We start from the raw sequence: 14980 nt of genomic DNA, 5'->3' as shown, positions 1-14980 counted from the left end.
ATATGTCGCCCTGTGTAACTATATGTGCCTGCAGTTTTCAAGCAATCTCTTTGCCGCCGACATGAATCACTGGGGATACTGTACTGCGGTATGAACGACTCTTTGACACCAACTCGGATGACTGGGTGTACGCACAAAAATACGCGATGGATGCCGGTTTCGTGATTTCCGCGAAAGTACGGCAAATGACGGTTATTGCTGTGGGATGCAAATTTTGTATGTAACAAAGGGTGCAAATTTTCAATGAGTGTGACAGGTTTACATCCTTTTTCATTTTTTAGGGCGTAAACCTGTCGCTCACATCCTCACACCCAAAAAGGGTGTAAGAGGGTGAGTTTTAAACAGGTTTACACTCTTTTTCACTTCTACACTCTTAATACGGTTGCACCCTTTGGGGTGTATATTTGTCCCACAACAATAATCGTCATTTGCCTTGCTTGCGTTTCCTTTCTTGAAAACTCGGCGCTGACTACTTTCCTGTCGAGAATGCTGCGTCACACTGATAACGCGCATGCCGTTCGTGACTGGGAAGTACCGGGCTCGCAGCGTTAAAGTAAGGAAATATGGGCAAGACAGATGACGATTATTCTTGTGGGACAAGATAAGCCCCAAAGAGTGTAAATTTTTAAAGAGTGTAAGCGTGTAAATTATTTTACAGCGTAATGCAAGACGGGTGGAATGCAAAAAAGAAAAACAAAAAGGAAGAAACGCTCGCGTATGGTGCATTATTGGGTGCGCGTTAGAGAACCTGAAATGTTCAAAACTGATCCGAAACTCTCCACCAACGAGACCCTCATGTAACCCACCGAGTAGTTTCTGGACGTTAAACCCCACAATTAGAAGTGCTTTCATAGCTGATGACTCAGAATCCTGATTTGAGAGGGTCGTTGAGCAGCCTAATTGCCACAATTACCAATTACCGTACTAATTTCTTAATCTGTTTGAGTTATGTGTAATTATTTTACTTTATTAAACTACTTTAACCGGGCAGTACAAATATTCGACTTTTCTCATGCAAATCCCATCGCCTTTGGTATTCGATTCATATTAGACTCGAGAATTCGCGATTCGAAGTTGTCGAATACTCGTTCCATTATTATACTAAGGGACAGCAACGGTTCTTTCAGTTAACAGAAAACGAAACTTTGAAGTTTACAACACTTTTACTCAGCAATGTAAAATGGTATCACAATTCTGTAAATGGCGCCTGATTGTACATCTAAAGCAGACAATTAATTAAGGGAAATACACGTGTATATACACGGAAGGAGCGTGGCAGAGGCGAAAGCCGACGCGAGAAACTCGTAAGGCAAGATATGAGCAACTTTAGTGATAGGATGGTGTGGCAAAATAACCCGCATACGCAGCAAGACGAACGGCAGATTGGGCGCGTTGGTGGTTTTCCGTAATGTTTAAAAGCAGCGCAAAAGACGTACACCGGACAACAGACTAGAGGACTAGAGGAGACACGGCGCTGACTTGTAAGTCAGCGCCGTGTGTGTTTTATCCCCTGTTCTGTTGTCCGGTGTACGTTTTTAGCGCTGTTTTGGAACATTATACAGCAAGGCGTGGCATAATATACATATACCTAAATATGTACGGAAATTTTCGCTCACGGACAACTCCGCCGACGTCGACACCGCATTTTCGGCGCCACGGGGGTCTTAACGCTGTCGCGTTAATATCGCATTAGAAAGCACTACGGAAACTGTAGCGCTTTCCTTTCTACTAACGTGCAAGTGCAAAGGGAAACTTATAGATAGAATGGTAGAGAAGAGGGTGGAGAGGAGGCGGAGAATCCGTAGAACCAACACCACCTCGACAAGAGAAGGCCTGAGCGCTAGGCGAGTGACGTCACGGAAAAAGGGCCGGTGGCGTGCTCGGGGATACGGGTTGAATGAAGGGATCACGCCCGTATGGGCAGCGTTAACCAGAGCGCAGTTATTGTTTCATTTAGGCATAGTTGAGCAGATGGCCCACAGAGAACAGAGGATATTCCAAGATTATTTTATTTATGCAAAGCTATTTGCGCGCTGCATTATTAAAAAGCCCGTCCATAACCAATGAAATGGTCTAATCTTAGAATTGAGAACGAATTTCGGGTAAATGATGACAGGGAGCATGGCTTATATTGAAAAGTCGCAGTGCTGCCCTCTTCTTCAGAGTAGCTTCCTTGCCTTCATTTATCATCGGCCTCAAAGAGTTTGCCGTTCATGCGACCACAAAAATTCTTCAACAAAATGTTAGCACTGCACCATAACACATCTCTCATGACAACTTCACTGGTGTGCCATTCTTCACATTCGGGACACATGTACTTATTCCAGTCTAGATTAGGCTCTAAACGAACAATTTCGCTTTCGAGGCATTGTTACATGCAGTACTGCAGTGCACATATTTACAACACGTCAAATGAGTTTAGCAATGGAGATACAAAACATTCGTGCGACTATTTACAAAGAAACAGCTGCCTTATTCCGCAGAACTCCAGCTTTTCTTTGCCTTAGCATTGGCACCCAAAATTCTGCCATTGATCTTGTGGAAACATGAACGCATGATTTTCCGGCCCCGATTTGTAATTGCTCCAGCAGTTGGGCACCCAGCACTTATTAGGCATATCCTGGCACGAACATAATCCACATTCTGCGGCAATGAAGGCTTGCCGGACACACAGCCGCAATCGCCGCACAAGCGCAGAGACTACATGCACGGTTCACGTCCAGAAAAAAAAGAAGTGCGCTCGCAAGCATGTCGCAGCATGCCAAGACGTTACCAACCCCAGTTGAAAAACACAACAGGAAATTTTCACAGTCTGTCGTATTTTGGGACGTTGTTTCTGTAGGTCTGTTGTCTGTAGTTCTGTTGTCTGTAGTTCTGTTGTCTGTAGTCCTGTTGCCTGTAGTTCTGTTGCCTGTAGTTCTGTTGCCTGTAGTTCTGTTGCCTGTAGTAAAAAGTTCTGTAGTTCTTGATCAATATTTAATTAAAAATTGACAGAGACCTCCTTAAGGCTATGTAAATTTGTTAATACGAAAAAGAAAAATATAAAAGTAAAAAAAAAATAAAAAAACGTCCCCTCCGAGGATTCGAACTCGCGACCTCACGATTCCGAGCCCGGCATCTTACCACTGCACCACCCCTGACTTTTTTTTTTTTTCTTTATTGCCTGTTTGCAGCACAAACCAAGAACACATTCAAACGCTAAAACATGTCAACCACACTTTGGCTAACATTATATATTAAAATCGCTTCAGCTTGATCAGTTCATCAAGAATAGCCACCCACTCGGGAGGCTCACTTTGGGCACGATATATTTCCCGAATATACGCGACACTTTCGATGAAGTTTATTCTCGCCGGACGGGCATCGACATCGGAGTGTCGCACTGCCATTCTCGTTTTCCACAGACTGTGGAGGCCAAGGAGCATAAACATATCGTACGGAACTCCTCCTTCGTTATCGGTTGGCAAATATCGAATACCAAGAGGTGTAATCGGTAGTTCTTTTTTAAATGTACGTTGTAAGACATCCCAATGAAATATTGCATCCCAGCAATCGATGAAAACGTGTTCAATGGTCTCTGGCTTTTTACAAAGTAAGCAGTTTACTGTCCATGGCACATATATTCCTTTTTCGTCTAACCATGTTTTTACGGGTAGCGTGTTTGTATGCAGCTTAAAGAAAAACGTTTTTTGAGAGGGTCTAACTGGCATTTTTTTCACCCGTTTCAGTACATCATCTCCTTGGCCTCCCCAGTTTACAGACCTGTACAATGGTATTGGCAACATTGTATCAACTAAGTCTTTATACAGTGTTTTTCTTGTCACAGAGCACAGATATTCCATGGAAAACCGCACACGCAACATACGAAGTGACTCAACCACTTCGCGCAGATATCCCCTAATACTTCCTCCCTTCACATCACTGGTCGTTACAACATATTGCGGCAGTGCTTTTCCCAAACGAACTTGAATTACTGTGCGTAGAAAATCATTTCTCTGATCCCGAAAAAAAAGAAAACGCGACACAATTTGTCTAATAAACAAATGCGACAGACCTAGCCCACCACTTCGAGCTGAACGAAACAAATTTGTTCTGCTTATCCTCTCCCAACTAGAAGCCCATATGAATACGGCAAAAACACGATGCATTTTTTGCACACTTGAACGACACATTGATAACACTTGCATCGTACGTACCATTCTTACTGCACCACCCCTGACATGGTTTTCGAGTGTACATTTCGGCCATGTCAATAGTACGGCGTGCTGATGCGCTGATGTTTACATTTGCATTTTAAGAGCCAAGATCCGCTATCACTCCACCGCGTCAAGTGCCGCATCTCTAGAAGCGCAAGAGTGTTCGTACCATCGACAGGTACATCGTGGAGTGCTTGAACATCGATACTGATGTACGATATCCATATTAAATAAGAAATTCAGAAATAGACAACGTTGACTTTTAGGGTTATTACTGCTACTTTCGACAGTTGTCTTTCGTTCTTTACACTTTTGAGCGCGCATATAATTCGTGTGCTCAATGCAAAATAGCTACTTAAACATTCGTGGATGAGAGTTCTTTCTGACAGCATACTGGCTTCTCACGGCAGCAGTGTACCAGATTAATGAAACCCGAGCGAGACAGCTTTTCACGCAACTTTGTGGAACAACCCAAATCTTCTTTTGCGCTTCGCATAAGCTTGTGAAATATTCCTGGGAAATTAACTAATGTGTCAGTGTAAGAGCACATGTAAGTCCACAGGCCTGTGTGCCACATCTTACCAAAAACAAGAAAACAAAACGGATACGCAGCCATTCCCGCAGATGGTATGATTTTGATCAGCAGCCGATTTTGAGGAGGCCGGTAGGGCGTTGCTGCTGCCGCGTCGTCACGGTACAATTATAACTATTCGCCACGTCGACTTTAATACCGGTGTCGGTGCCATCAGCATTGCCGGCTTCAGAGAAGCGCGATTGAATACCGCGCAAGAGAAAAGTACAGTGTACACCACCGATGCGAAACTAACATACAATTTTAAAGGGCCGTGACGGAAAGCGCTTCTGTTGCGACTTCAGAACTCTTGGCCGTCGCGACCGAATGTTTCAGCTGCGACGTCAGAATTGGTGTCGTAACGTCGGAGTCGCTGCCAGGATATAAAGCTGTTGTTCCGACTTCAGAACTCTTGTTGTCGCGACAGAACGTTTCTGTTGCGACTTCATAACTATTGGCCTTCGCGACAGAATGCTTCTGTTGCGACATCAGAATTTCTGTCGTAACGTCAGAAATGTCTCTCAATTAAGAAATGTCAAGAACTTCTGTCGTACAACAAAACTTCTGTAGTTGTGACAGGAATTCTTCTTGTCTTTTTCAACTGGGCACTACAGAAGCATGTCGCATAGCACAATTTCAGTGCACGTCTGTTGTCATCATTGGGTACATGTTGCGACGATAGGTTTCTGTTGTGGAACAGTTCTCTGTAGTACAACATAAGTTTGTCCATTACTTCAGGAACACTTCTGTTATGACAACTGGGGGCCTGCTGCAATGATAGGGTTCTGTCGTACAACAACATTTTTCTGTAGTACAACAGAAGTTGGTCGCATTACTTCAGGAACACTTCTGTTGTGACAATTAGGGGCCTGTTGCCACAATAGGTTTCTGTAGTGTTTCAACAGCTCTCTGTAGCACTGCAGAAGTTTTTCGGGTTACTTCAGGAACATTTCTGTTGGGACAACAGGGTGCCTGTAGTGATGACAAATTTTTCTGTAGTACTACAAAAATCTGTTGTAGAGCTTCAGCTTTCTGTTGTAACAACAGACATACGACAGACTGTACTTCTGTAGTCACAACAACAAATGTCTGTTGTACATCAGAAAAGTTTGTCGCTCCATCAGGAATCTGTAGTTACTACAGAAAAATCCTGTTGTACAACAGAAATTTCTGTAGTACTGAACACAACCTCTGTTGTCATTTTCAACTGGGACCCCGAAGCTAACCAAGTTATAATCAAGTTATAACCAAGAAATAATCAGAAGAATAAGAATGGGCTGGGGTGCGTTTGGCAGGCATTCTCAGATCATGAACAGCAGGTTGCCATTATCCCTCAAGAGGAAAGTGTATAATAGCTGCGTCTTACCAGTACTCACCTACGGGGCAGAAACCTGGAGGCTTACGAAAAGGGTTCTACTAAAATTGAGGACGACGCAACGAGCTATGGAAAGAAGAATGATAGGTGTAACGTTGAGGGATAAGAAAAGAGCAGATTGGTTGAGGGAACAAACGCGAGTTAATGACATCTTAGTTGAAATCAAGAAAAAGAAATGGGCATGGGCAGGGCATGTAATGAGGAGGGAGGATAACCGATGGTCATTAAGGGTTACGGAATGGATCCCAAGGGAAGGGAAGCGTAGCAGGGGGCGGCAGAAAGTTAGGCGGGCTGATGAGATTAAGAAGTTTGCAGGGACGGCATGGCCACAATTAGTACATGACCGGGGTTGTTGGAGAAGTATGGGAGAGGCCTTTGCCCTGCAGTGGGCGTAACCAGGCTGATGATGATGATGATGATGATGATGATGATGATGATGCTAACCAAGGAGCGGCACAGAGCGGCAGGGCTCCCGGAACTCATCGAAATGTTATCGCCGTCGTCACCCACTCGGTCTTCCGCGTCTCGTTTTCAACGCAGGCGCGCCGCTCGAAGCCTCGTAGCACGCTGCACGGAACTTCTATGTGGGCCTCTCTTGCGTGACGTAGCTCAAGGGGGGAGGGTACAGCCAGAAGGCCTTAAGTTCCCTAGAAGGCGTTGGTGGAACTCACGCCGTTTCGAAACGGGTAACAACAGCCTTGCCACTCTCGCAGTGCCCATACAGGGGGAGAGGTTGGGAGAGGGAGAAGATATGACGCGAGGAGGCAAGGAAACAGCGGTTGCGGGCGAACTGAAGGTATACGGTACGTTTTTGGCTATTTCTGAAAAGGAAACGCTATACACATTTGTCGAGCGGACAACTGACGCAGGGCGTGCAAGCGCAGAGCCGCATTAAAATACCGTAGGCTCTGGAGACAGTGCTTCTGTCGCACGTCGAACTAACACTTCTGTGCCCGCCGCGTTAGCTTGAAGGACATGGGATTGATCGAGGTCGCGGTTCCAGTCCCTACCGTGACAGCTACATTCGGACGGGAGCGAAATACAGAAACGCTTGTACACTTAGATTTAGGTGCACGTTAAAGAACACTATATGGTTTCAAAATTATTAAATTTAAAAAAGAAAGGACACAGCCCAAAAAATGACATGGACATGAGACAGGGACATGCGACATTATGCACACAGCGCTGTGCATAATCTCTCTCTCTCTCTCGTGTCCCTGTCTTTCTTGCGATGTGTCCCTTTTTTTCCCCCAATGGACTACCAACAAGTCCAAACTTCCGCGGTAAGTCATTTCAAAATTAATCCGCAGTCCCCCACTATGGCGCGCCTCGTAATCCGATCGTTCACATGATCGTTGACACGTGCAGCCCCATAATTCAATTTGGGTTTAAAACTTCTGCCACGCGGCGATGCGTCACGTGAGGCAATGATAATGCTCAACCCTCTCTTTGAGATTATGAACAACGGCACACAGCAACGCCTCAAGCTGTGTTTTCTGTGCACTACGCAGTCAAACAGCAGTGGTGCAAGCAAGGTGACGTTTAACGTCAACCCAACACTCTCTCACTGGACTAAACACCGAAGAAATTACACATACTCCGTCAACATCACCGCTAGTCGTAGTAAATCAAAGAAAACAGCATGGAAAGCTTCGCTTACATCGATTCCTACAGTGCGTGGGATCCGCATTTTCTTTCTTTTTTTTTTACTCTTTGCGGTGTCGGCCATTTTTGGTACCATCTTTCGGTCGCGCCGATGGATTTTCCGCTAATGGGGCGTATAATGATTTCGCATTAGAAACTTCTTCGCTTTATTGAATCACCGCTCACTCAAACGCCTGTACGAAATAAATCACACTCGCTCACGGCATCCCATTGTGTTTCGATAGAAATTCCATTGCATGCGGTAGAACTCAATAAAAACGCGAACGAATCTGTATAACGGCTTTTGGAACGGCTAGTCCTACTAGCCCCCCCCCCCCCCCTATTCGCATCCCCCCTTCCACCATTTTCGTTTGCATAATTTCTAGTTGCCTCAGCGCTTGCTGGCTACGCTCCAGCAAACCGGCAGAGCTTAATCGTAAATAAAGAAATTGTAAGCGGTAGTTACCTACCAAATAAATAAATAAATAAATAAATAAATAGTGCACATACTGCACAGGCCCCACTCAATAAGAATGATGTGCAGCTGCAATGTAATGCACCCCTTCGAATGACCTGTCAGCAAAAATAACAGGCTAAATAATTAAACAAAATAAATTAATAGATTGAAATAAAGAAGGAAACCGATAGGGATGCGCTTACGTGTAATGAAAGGCGCAGAACGGGTTGGGGGCACCCCGGACTAAGTGGCGAGGAGGCAATCGTGGCCGCCGCCAGAAGCCCTCGGAAATCGGGGCGCGGCTTCGGCTCCGTCCGGGCGCAGAAGAGGTGACGCATCGCGAAGGCCTCGGACCACGGCTCATAATCGCGGTGCTCGGTTATCGGGCAACAGGAGGGTCACGTGATTTTAACGCGATAGCGTTAAGGAGCTCGTGTCGCAGAAAAGCCGGTGTCGTCGGCGTCGGTGTCGGGTGTCGGCGTCGGCGTTTTGCGGCGTTGACCGTGAGCGATAAATCACGGCAGGCACTCCATAAATAAAAAGCAACTTCCAAGATGGGCTGGGTGGGAATCGAACCAGGGTCTCCGGAGTGTGAGAGGGAGACGCTACCACTCAGCCACGATTTCGATGCTTCCAAAAGGTACAAACGCGCCTCTAGTGAACGCGGTGTTGCCTTCGAAACGAGCCGTGGAAAGTTATACTGTGGTGTATATGGGTAATTATGAACATGTAACTTACAGAAGTCGCAATTACACGAGTAGCGAAGTGCGTTTCGCTGCATTTCTTCTGCGCTTTCCGCACACGGAGAGCCATCTTGCGGCAAACACAGAAGACCCCCTCCTCTCCATGTACGGCGCTGCCCCGACAGATGGCGCGCCACGCGCGCATTGGAGCTGTCGCGGCTCGGACTCTCTCCCCTGACAACGCTTCGCCTTGCTCCCTCTGTAGAATCAAGCGTCCTTCCTTTCTTTAGATCACTATCTCTCTATCTCTCTGCCCGTGCCGATCACGGCGTTTGGCTGGCGTGCATCATTTCCCCCTCCGGGATACCGAGTTCTTTGGTTCGCTCCGCTTGCTCAGGCGCACGTTTCGTTGCTACGCCGAACGCCGCGTTGCTCGACCATATGGCTCGACGCTCACCGCGTCTGATGCGGGGCGCCTCGTAAGTGATGGCTGCCCTGTAGCCCATTGTCTTACACCCATTGGCGGGTCGACGGGAACGCTATCGCGTTCCACTCTTGAAGGCGAAGCTTAAGCGTCCTCCAATTTTTATTCCGCCTATATGTACTCGCAGCGCGGCCTGCCTCACGCGAGACAGAAAGCACGTGAGAAAGGCATATTAGGGACACACACACACACACACACACACACACACACACACACACACACACACACACACACACACACACACACACACACACACACACACGCACGCACGCACGCACGCGCGCACACGCACACACACGCACACACACACACACACACACACGCACACACACAGAGAGAGAGATGGGGTATGTAGGGAGGGGGAGCGAGGAGGGAAGGAGGGCGGGACGACAGTTATGGATGAGGTAGCGCATTGTGCGATACATGCATATATACAATGTATGTTCATTTCTATAAAGTGGGCTCCTGCAACACTCTAGTTGCAGGAGTTCATTGTCTAATGACGTCATGAAGCGCGACTTGGCCTCGACACTGAATAGCAGAAGCCTCGTTTGGAAGGTTTTCGTGGGGCGCCTCCGCGGCGACAGAGAACGAAGGTGAATCGAGAGGGTGGTCTTCGTCCGAGACTCGAGGCAGCGGCAACATCGGTGAAACGTGACAATACATTGTATACAGCTGCTGCCGCAACTATATGCAAAACTGCCGTATTCGATGCATTGTTCGTCGCTTTTCTTTTCTCTTGCCTGTCTTTCTTTTTTTTTAAATCTCGGCTTCTGTATTGTACCCTGAGGAGCGTTACGAGCTGAAACTTGCGAAATGACAATGAACTTGACAATGACGTAAGCTTTAAACGTAAGCTTTAAAAAAATACATCGAATTTGTCCGCTTTAAGTGTTCTAATTAACGGATGCAGTCTACAGAAATGCCATATCTGTTCTCGGTGCAAAGTTGCGTATTTGTGGGCTTCGTATTTCTACTTTTTTTTTCGAACTTGCCAGTTTTCGAAAATTCTTGTAAAAGAAAGGAAAAAAGTCATGCCCTAAATCAAAATTCTGCTTTCAACAGTCCCTACAGGATTTAACTTTCTCTCACACATGCATTAGACTATTAAAATTAGCCTAGCTGATATCTCAGAAAAAAAAAACTTCTACGTTTTACATGTATTTGAATGGATGGCATCGGAGTTGGGCCCGAGCTGCAGCTTCTTCGTAAGTCGATCCGTGTAGCCCCGCCAGGCAAAACTATCGCCACATTACAGCACAAGGTTAAAAAAAAAATACTAGATGGACATTCGGTGCTGCTGTCATTCGGCTATATCTAACTATACAAGGAACACGAGTATAACGAAGGAAGCCCCCCCCCCCCCAAAAAAAAAGTTTATTAAATACGTCAGCAAGTAACGAATACATGCTTATAACAAATATCGGATACAACGAATGTAGTTTCACGTAATGTGCGATTTTGCTGCAGCCACCATGCTTGTGGCTTCAGACGTTCTTGCGGCCTTATTTGAATCACTCTTAATTTTCAATAAATTTCCAAGAAAGCATACTTTTTTCGAAACGCAGAAACATTACGCGGAAAATTTTCGACATACGAAGTCGCAAAGCCGTTCGAAGCCACGAGAACGAAGCTTACGAAAATCCACCTTCACTAATACCCGTGGACTTGCATACCAATTTTCAAAACCGAGTGAGAACCCGGTTCACCCTAGGTGGGAGGATTCCTTATTCCAAGAACCCTCTGGCTTGGGCTGCCTCCTTGGCCCGGGCGACGAGACTGCGTTGGTCGTCCAGGTCATCGGAGGAAAGCTTGGCCTCCCACGTTTTCCAGTTGTATGGATCTGAGGTGAGCTGCATGGGGCGCTCTTTTATTGCTTCTATGGGGCGGCTTTCTTTGGAGTCTAAAAAAAATAACGAAGTAAATATAGCTGTACGCCTGCTTATAACGCTTTCTGCATGCATACCTGCCTCAGAGTTGCTTCGCGAAAAATTATTGTACAGTCCCTGTTCGTTATGCGGTGTTCTGTAGCGAGCGAGTATTTTCCGGCATTGTGCCGATTCGAGGTCGCGAACACCTGTTTCAGAAAGCCGGCTTCCACTTTGTGGAGGTCGTGCTTTAAAAATGTGCCTTCCAGCTTTGTTCACGCAGTGCTGTGGGCCAGCGTTGGATAAGTTCGGAGCCTTTCGCAGGTGCAAGAAGAAGAAGAAGAAGAAGAAGAAGAAGAAGAAGAAGAAGAAGAAGAAGAAGAAGAAGAAGAAGAAGAAGAAGAAGAAGAAGAAGAAGAAGAAGAAGACCCGATGTCACGTTCTTAAGGCTATCCATGAAATATCAAACTTTCGAGCCCTGCTAGGCACTTTTGTGCTCCTTGAGGACGACGGGCTTGTGGAAACTCCCGTGACTATTAGCGCAATAACTATTAGACCACACGCTTCGGCGAACTCACCGCTAACTTCCTCCTTTCCTTCCCTCCTCTCTTTCCCCGTCATCTTCGCTTTCCACTTTCCCATTCCCCCGTTGTAGGGTAGCCAACCAGACGTTATTCTGGTTAACCTCCCTGCCTTCTGGTTTTCCCTTTCCTTCCTTCCCTTCCATCGAGCATTGCTAACTGGACGAGCCCGGTGCACAGATCGCGCGTTGACGACCGTGTCTGCCTAGTACCTGTGATCAATAAATACGATTAATGAATTGTTGAATTGTCATTGATGAATTAACGGTCAGCTCATTGAAGACCGAGGTCTAGCCAGTCACCGGTCGCGGCCCCGGCCGATTATTTCCCACTTTTTCTTCCCTCCTCGAAGAAACACGTAAAACGACAACGGTTTTTCGGACATTGCCAACATCCAACGCAATGCGAACGCTGAACTCAACTGCATCCCACAGCCTGCCTAACTTCGCCAAAAGTATGCGACACCCCTACACGCGCGCTTTCATAATTGCGTCACCATAGGAGGCGATTATCTTGAAGTACAATAAGCTGCATTCCTGCGTACATGTACCGCCTTTCCTGCAAATAAATCGTGAAACCAATCATTCACCGCATTTGTTGGTCGCGGGGTGTATTATGCCACTCGTCAAACAATGGCAAAGGGAGTAGCATCGCTTCTTTTCACAGCGAGTTTCCCGCGCGTTATTTATCCACGCCCACCCCAACTGGTACGCAAACTTACGCCCAATCTGTCGCCAACGTGTCAAGAATAAGTGAATGAGCGCACAATTGAATATATGCACGCTTTACGCGCACAATAAATCACAGACCACACCGACGGCACACGAGTGGTCGGAGCTGAATGTTTCGTGACGGTTCACAAGAGTAAGCGAGTTTCTAGCGACAATGTGTCTTTGCTACAAGGTATTGCAATGCACAGAACAGCTACGTCTCATGCCTTCTGCGCAGTGAGAACAAATCTATCGGAAATGAGCCCACCCGCGAGCGATCAGGCAGAATATAATTAGAAAGTAACCGCACCGAAAAAACTTTAGTGAGTCAGAACATAACAAGCCGCTGCATCAAATTATTTGCCAAATAGAGAACGATGAGAAAAACATGCTGATCCTGATTCAATTCATAAGTGGACAGTTTGGATAGCTTGGAACACATACTTAGCTGCGCTTTTAGAACAAGCATCATATACGCTGATGGCGCCATTTGGTTAATGAGCTCCGAAAGCGCTTTTGCATGTTCACTGAAGCTGTGGCCGCAGCTTCGTGTCCTCCGCCCAGTCACCCTCTACGATATCTTCCGAAACAGAGGTTTGCGAAGCCGCGTCAGCGTCATACACATCCATTGTAAACACGTAGGCAACGGAGGCAGCTGAGGCAAGCAATGGCCGTGTCATCACGTGATCAAACATGGCAGCGCCCACGGGACCACCGCGAAAAGGGTCAATAGATGATAGATGTTTAGCTCGCAGAGCTTGCCGTTCTGCTAAGTCCTCTCTCTCTCTCTCTCTCTCTCACACACACACACACACACACACAAACACACACACACACATACACACACACACACACACACACACACACACACACACACACACACACACACACACACACACACACACACACACAAACGCGCGCGCACGCATTTAATTTTTGACGTACTATTAGCATAAACTAAAACCCGATCAATTCGAAAACTATACTACGATTCGTTGTTGCGTTTCCACTTCCACTTACATTTGTCACAGTGGTCTTAATTCAGCCCCCAAAACGTACGCCTGGGACTACTCCACGCTTGGAGACTGATTACAGACCTGTTACAGACTACTCCACACATCGCACTTCCCTGTATTTTCTCGTAGCAGGCGTTCTGATCAGTTATTTTCCAGTTTTTGTTTCAGTTTGAGCTGATGGTGAATTATTCCGAGTAGTATAAATGGCTTGATCCATTCAAAAATTCATAAGCTCCACATACAATATTCCCATGATAGCGTATGGGGTTCACATATGTTAACGGACAATTAGATGCAGGGCATATGTGTTTTAAAGCGACATCTTTGAATTTCGTAGAATACGAGACTTTTGCAGCCCGTCTCTCATCGTATGTATACTATGACGCTGTGGTGCGTTTCTGCAAGGGCAAAGACGACGTTTCTCGCGATTCAACACGTTTTCAATCCCGAATAAAGGCGTCGCTTTCTCTGCAAGGTCGACCATACGGAGGGACGCGCTCATCACTGAAATCTGCAGCGCGTCTCTGCAGTCGTAAAGCGCCATCTTGACTCGCTGGCTCATGAAGCCTTCACGTACGTCGATTCCCGGAGTGAGTGGAATGTGCATAATTATTCGTTGTTTTTTCGTGTGCGGGCTATTCGTTCTCTTTGCACGCCACACGCAATGTCCGGGCGTTTCGACGAGCGGTCACTCGTAGCAGAAGTACCGCATGCACCGCATGCCGTGAAGTCGCCCTCGTCCAGACGAAATACCTGACGGCGAATTGCGTAACCGAGCAATATCTCGGCAGGCGAACAGCCTTTTACGCGGCCACACGTTTTTTTTTTTCCAGGAATGGAGCTGCGGATGCCCCATCGCGGATTTTTACGAGAGAGAACAACGCCCTGTGTTTGAAGGAGGCGTCTTGCGAACCGAGTTGAGATTTGAAATCCACCTCACGCGACCATATATATTCTCGCCGATGACGTGATGGGCATAGATGGCGCGTACTTCCTCCACGTCTGTATAGTCTGCTCCAAACGCGGCTGTATACGAAGCATGGAAGCAGACTTTTTGTTTTTATTTAACTTTCGATACGCGCGCGCGTATTTTCGGCGAGAGTGGGAGTGGGCGAGATCAGTTCAGGGCGGCTTTCTGGCGAATACGTCATTAAGGACGCCGCTTTCACGCGAGTCAAGTCTCTGCAGAAAATTGCGTTAGGAACTTGCGGGTTTCGTGCACCTCGAGGAACGAGTGGAGTGAAAAAGAAAGCACGCGTAAAAGAAGACCGCCAGGCTGCGCATAACGCAAGCGCCTGTGACGCAGACGACGCGCTGCATGCCTTCTGCCGTGTCTTAGCGTGCGGCAGAATATACAGCAGACGACGCAGAGCGTGGGCGGCGGGATATGGCAGG

The 14980-nt window shown here is 46.8% G+C and overlaps 1 protein-coding gene across 3 annotated transcripts in view; it reads right to left on the bottom strand.

Moving 5' to 3' along the window:
• Window positions 1-14980, bottom strand: part of LOC135915246 (sperm-specific sodium:proton exchanger-like) — a 276288-nt gene that overhangs the window by 69302 nt on the left and 192006 nt on the right. The gene's annotated exons all lie outside the window — the stretch shown is intronic.

This window comes from Dermacentor albipictus, chromosome 7 (assembly GCF_038994185.2).
Source record: "Dermacentor albipictus isolate Rhodes 1998 colony chromosome 7, USDA_Dalb.pri_finalv2, whole genome shotgun sequence".
NCBI classification, from domain to species: domain Eukaryota; kingdom Metazoa; phylum Arthropoda; class Arachnida; order Ixodida; family Ixodidae; genus Dermacentor; species Dermacentor albipictus.
This window is presented reverse-complemented; position numbering and strand designations above follow the sequence as displayed.